A 5,714-nucleotide genomic window follows, 5' to 3' on the forward strand; every position below is an offset into this window, starting at 1 on the left:
GACCCAACCCCACATTAGGTCCCCTATCCCAGGGTTCCAGTGCCAAGAAGAGAAGTCCCCATACCTTCTGACTGTGAAAACCAGGAGGGACTGTGGGTGAGTGAGATGGAGCAGTTTGGTGGTTTCTTATAAAACTAAACATACTCTTACCATATGATCCAGCAATTATGCTCCTTAGTATTTACCCAAAGGAGTTGAAAACTTGTGTTCATACAAAAACCTGCACACAAATGTTTATAGTAGATTTATTTATACTTTCCAAAGTTGGGAAACAACCAGGATGTCCTTCAGTAAGTGAATGGATAAATAAACTGTGGTACATCTAGACAATGGAATATTATTCAGCATAAAAAAGAAATGAGTTATCATGCCATAAAAAGACATGGAAAAACCTTAAATTTAATTATTACTAAATTATAAAAGAAGCCAATATGAAAAGGTTATATACTTTATGATTTCAACAATATGATATTCTCATTTAAAAGACATATTTAAAAGACAAAAACAATGGAGATAATAAAAAGATCAATGGTTGCCAAGAGTTGGAGGTATGGGAAGGATAGGCAGAGTATAGAGAATTTTTAGGGCAGTGAAATACTCTGTATCTATATATATAAAACCTTAATATGCAAATAGATCAAATGGCAGAACAACCAAACAATTGAACAACCGGTCACTATGATGTGCACTGATCACCAGTGCATGGCACATGGCAGGTGTCAGCAGCAGGTGGCAGAGTGCAGAACATGGTGGGCATTGGCCATGGTGGGATGGTGGAGCAGGTGAGTAGGGCACCAGACCAAGGCAGGGTGCCAGTTGTTGTCATTGGGGCGAGCCTCTGGTGGTTACTGAAAATTCTTTGCTCCTATGCACCGCAGTCCTGCTGATTCTCACACCTGCTGCTGGTGCCAGTGCCGGCCCTGCTTGCATCTGCTGCCAGTGCTGGAGCCATGGCTCACACCTGCTGCTGGCACCTGGCATCAGCCCCAATTGCTCAGTGCCATCAGCAGGTGCGAGCTGCGGCTGCCAGCCCCGATTGCCCCTCAGTGCTTCTCCACCTCCCCCTGCTCCTGAGGGGCGATCGGGGCAGCAGCCACCACTTGCACCCACTGACAGTGCCGACTCCGCTCACACCCACTGCTGGCGCTGGCCCCAATCTCTCCACACTGTCAGTGTGTGGGATCGGCGACTGTGGGAGTGGGGCTGCCAGCAGACAGGGGGCTGGGGACCATAGCTGGAGGGGCTGGGTGGCAGAGCAGAGGATGGGCTGAGACCGGCCCCTGTGCCACCTCAGCCTTGCGGTCCACAGTTTCTTTCAAGGTGCACGAATTTGTACACTGGGCCTCTAGTAATAATACAATGATGGATACATGCTATTATACTTTTGTCCAAACTCATAGAATGTAAACTGCCAGGAATGAACTCTAAGGTAAACTATGGACATTGAGTGATTAGGATCTGTCATCCTTAGTAAAACATGTATTATTTCAGTGAGTAATGTTGATAATAAAGGAAACTATGCATGTATGGGGATAAGGAATGTATAAGAAATTTCTTTACCTTCCTCTCAACTTTGTTGTAAACCTAAAACTGCTCTAAAAATGTCTCTTTACAAAAAGGTGAATGTTATGCTGATTGAAAAAATATGTAATAAAGGTAATAATATTCTGCTTTCATGAATGATATATCTACAAAACATCTTATGAAACTCATTTCAGAAAAACTAATTTTTGACTATTCTGGCTCTAACTTCTTAAATCGGATCATTTTCTTTAAATTTTTCTGAATTTATGGAATAGGCTAAGTCATCCAGTGTATTGGTTTCCTATAGACACAGCCATCAATTTGGTATGGACCAAGAAGTATACACTTGGACATATCAGTCTTTTCTGACAGAGTAACAATAGATTGCTTTTCAGATCTGATCTGTCATAAAATTTAATTAAGAATGGAATCAGTTATATCAAAGTAAGAGCTACAATGGGTGCCCTGTGAGCTATTTAAAATTAAGAGTATTTAAAATAGGATTAGGCAAATCAGGCAAAATCATTTTTCTAGTAAAACAAAATACTGTAGTCTTAGAATAGGTCTGATTTCTAACTCTGAGTTGGCATGATTTATTCTGTTGATTAGCATCTAGATTAAAAAGACAGTAGAAGTGAAACACTGAATCTCTTAGCCTACCAGTGCCTCTAGTTCTATGTATTAGGAATGTGCATGATATTGCCAAAGAGAGAGCTAATTATAAGAACCAAGATTTTTAATTACACTGAGTGACCAGATTACTATGATCTCTGAATGCATAATAATCTGGCCACTCAGTGTATATCCTATATAATAAAAGGCTAATATGCAAATAGTCCCCTTGACCAGGAGTTCGACCAGCAGGCAGGCCAGCCAACTGCCCATGTCCCCTCTCCCTGGCCAGGCTGGCAGGACCCGACCCATGCATGAATTCATGCACTGAGTGGCCATATTATTATGCGTTCAGAGATCATAATAATCAGGCCACTCAGTTTTATGTCAATAATTGCTTAATGCTATATTATCTTAACATTCAAAACATCTTCACAGATTATTATTTTTTTATTAAAATATATTTTATTGATTTTTCACAGAGAGGAAGGGAGAGGGAATAGAGAGCTAGAAACATCGATGAGAGAGAGGCATCGACCAGCTGCCTCCTGCACACCCCCCACCAGGGGAAGTGCCCGCAACCAATGTACATGCCCTTGACCGGAATCGAACCTGGGTCATATGCTAAGATAAGATGTGACTTTTAAACAGAAACATGAAAAGTAATTTTTCAGCAGAAATATGAGATTTTATTTTCCAAAGTAAACTAAAATAGGAGTGGTTAAATGATTATAGAGCTTCACTTATTCTTCTGTATGTTTGAATCACAGTTGAACTCAGTTTTATTCAAATTTTTATTTTAAGATAGTGCCATAACTGCCACTGTTTGGTGTTGCTTATTGTTAGCTCTAGCCTAAGGAGAAGTTTGAGACTAAAATATAAAGGGCTTTCAACCTGGCAATAAAAAGTCCATGTATCATAGCCCTTCTATAGAATAATCTATTTGTATATTTTACAAAGTTAATGATGAAAACTATAGATAAGAAGATTATATAAATCATAGAAAAGTAAAAAATATGGAATTTATTATTAAAATTATTTGTCTCAAGCAAAATAATATTATATTTGTTCAAAGACTTATCAATCATTCTGGTCTAGATAAAGAGAGAGTTCTAGAGTCATTCTAAACCACGTATTACTGTTGGATCTGATTTCAAATGAGCAGGGAAAACAAACACCTTATTCAGGTGAAAATTGTTTTACACTCTTCCTCTGCTTTCAAATACTCTAAACCAAGCTCTCAGCAGGTGAGTGGATAAAAAAGTTGTGGTACATGTACACCACAGAATACAGTGCAACAGTAAAAAATAAAAGGGTCTCTTACCCTTTGAGACAGCTTGGAGAATATTATGCTAAGAGAAGTAAGCCAGTCAGAGAAAGACAAGTATCATATTATCTCACCTATATGTGGAATCTAATGTGTTAACGAAAAAAGATCATTGAAAACTGTAAAGAATTTTAGTGAGTTTATTTGAGCCAAACTGTCGACATATGCTGGGAAGCAGAACCTCAATGAATTGAGATAATGCTCCGAAGAATGGCGGGTTACATCTGTATTTATACATTGCAATCAAAGGAGGGACATAGGTGGATTACATGAAATTCATTGGTGACGGATTAAGGAGGTGGGATAAAAGCAAAGCGGTGGGAAACCTCTGGGATTGGATAAAAAGTAAAATGATGGACACATACTTAGGTGGGTACAGGAACAATTAACATGATAATGAAGGAATTTGAGGCATCTGTCCTGGTGCCCACCACATTTGGTTGTGCCCCAGGGGCTCCAGAAAAAAAAGGAAGTTACAAGTTACCCAGATATCTCACAGATATGTTATCTTAGAGGCAAAAAGGCAAATAGGCTCAGGAAAGATCTAAGTTGATCTTTGTCAGGGAAAATATCAGCCTAGGAATGACTGCCCACTATACCCTCTTTGTAGTTAAATATTTAATTTTCAGACCATCTTTTGTGGTTATTTTAGGTCTCTGAGTTTTCAAGACTGCCATACAGGCCTCCCCTGAGCTTGTCAGGTTAGCAGGTGGCTTCTTTCGTTCACAAATGAATAAAATAAACAGATGAACAAAATAGATCCAGAGACATAGAAGCATGGAACAAACTGTTGAATCTCAGAGGAAAGACAGGGGTGGGAAGAGCAACCAAAGATTGTGTATATGCATAATTATATGTGTATATGCATAACCCATGGACACAGACAAGAGAGTGGTGAAGACCTGGGGCAGGCGGGGGGTGGGGGGGCAGACTAGAAAGGATCAATGGGGGGGAAAAAGGAACATATGTAATACTTTCAACAATAAAGATTTAAAAACAAACCAAAAAACAAAAAGCAAACCCTCAAAGCCTGAATGTTTCACAAACACTTTCTAATGGATTTCAGAACTTTGTTTGTTGTGTTCATTGGAAGTATGGCTTCATATTTGTGAGACAAAGTGTGCTGGCAGGTGGTTTGAAATGAGTATTTGCCTAGGAGATATTTTATTGTCCCCTCATTAACTCATGTTCAGATTGCTTACCTGGCTGCATGCATGCCTAGCTTCAGTATAGTCACCCTAAATGTGCAGTAGTGGTTTTAGACATTGGCTTTTCCAAATGCAGATTGTCTATGAGATTCTTGGCAAAATGTGTGATTTTTTAAAATGTATTTTATACCAATATATTTACTATAGACAAGATAGAATGCCCTTCTGCCTATAATACTATTTCTCTCTACTTTAGATTCTCTTCTGATCTTACCAACTCCCATCAATACTTAGTATAGGGAGGAATGAAATTAAATGTCATTTATGGAAATGTGTGAATGGCCATGGAAGATATTTGAAAAGTATTTCTGGAGTTGCTTAAATGATATTAAAGCTCACTAAAAAATCCATTCTTTTTCATCTTACATCAATCCTGAGTAACTAAGCTATTATTGTAAACACTTCCTTAATTTTTATTCATTTAATCCCACAAATAAGCATTCCCATGTCAGTTTTCACCAAAAGTTAAATTTATTACATTCATTATTGATATTTTTATTAATTTAGGATTCAATAGGATGCTATTTCAATGGAAAAAGAATGGGATAAGGAGAACATTACATAGAAGTCTAAACATGCTTAATCAATACCTTTTTAATGTACCTGTAAAATGAGATATAAGAAATAGAATATGATCACTTCTCGGCCTTTTGGCTAAGATCAAGTGTAGAAATAGAATATGAGCATGCTATATAATTATATCTTAAAATAACAAGTTCTCATGGTATTTTTTAGAGATTAAAATATTTAATTCAACCTCAGAAATTGTAATTAGGTGCTTGGGTTTGGCAAGGGCAGATTGGATCTAACCTAGTGGCTTAGATCCTAGTGGCTTGGGTCCTTCCAAACAGTGGTGCTTCTGAGAGCATTAATATTGAACCTGAAGGAGATATGCAAGGCAGCCAATTTGATATAGAGAGGACTTTGCCATCATACAGGAAGGGAGATAAAAATTATGTCTTATGGCTGGCTCCCTAAGTTTAAATTTTCAAGCATTAAGTAAAACAATTAATTTTATAGTTTCTTTCTGTGCTGTGAATAAC

At 38.0% G+C, this 5,714-nt stretch overlaps 1 non-coding gene across 1 annotated transcript; it reads left to right on the plus strand.

Moving 5' to 3' along the window:
* Positions 1 to 5,305: 5,305 nt before the first annotated feature.
* LOC114227186 (U2 spliceosomal RNA) lies at positions 5,306 to 5,500 on the plus strand. Its single transcript, XR_003613266.1, has one exon. It is a non-coding gene; the product is annotated as a U2 spliceosomal RNA (small nuclear RNA).
* Positions 5,501 to 5,714: the final 214 nt, after the last annotated feature.

The sequence above is a fragment of the Eptesicus fuscus genome, chromosome 1 (assembly GCF_027574615.1).
Source record: "Eptesicus fuscus isolate TK198812 chromosome 1, DD_ASM_mEF_20220401, whole genome shotgun sequence".
Classification (NCBI taxonomy): Eukaryota; Metazoa; Chordata; class Mammalia; order Chiroptera; family Vespertilionidae; genus Eptesicus; species Eptesicus fuscus.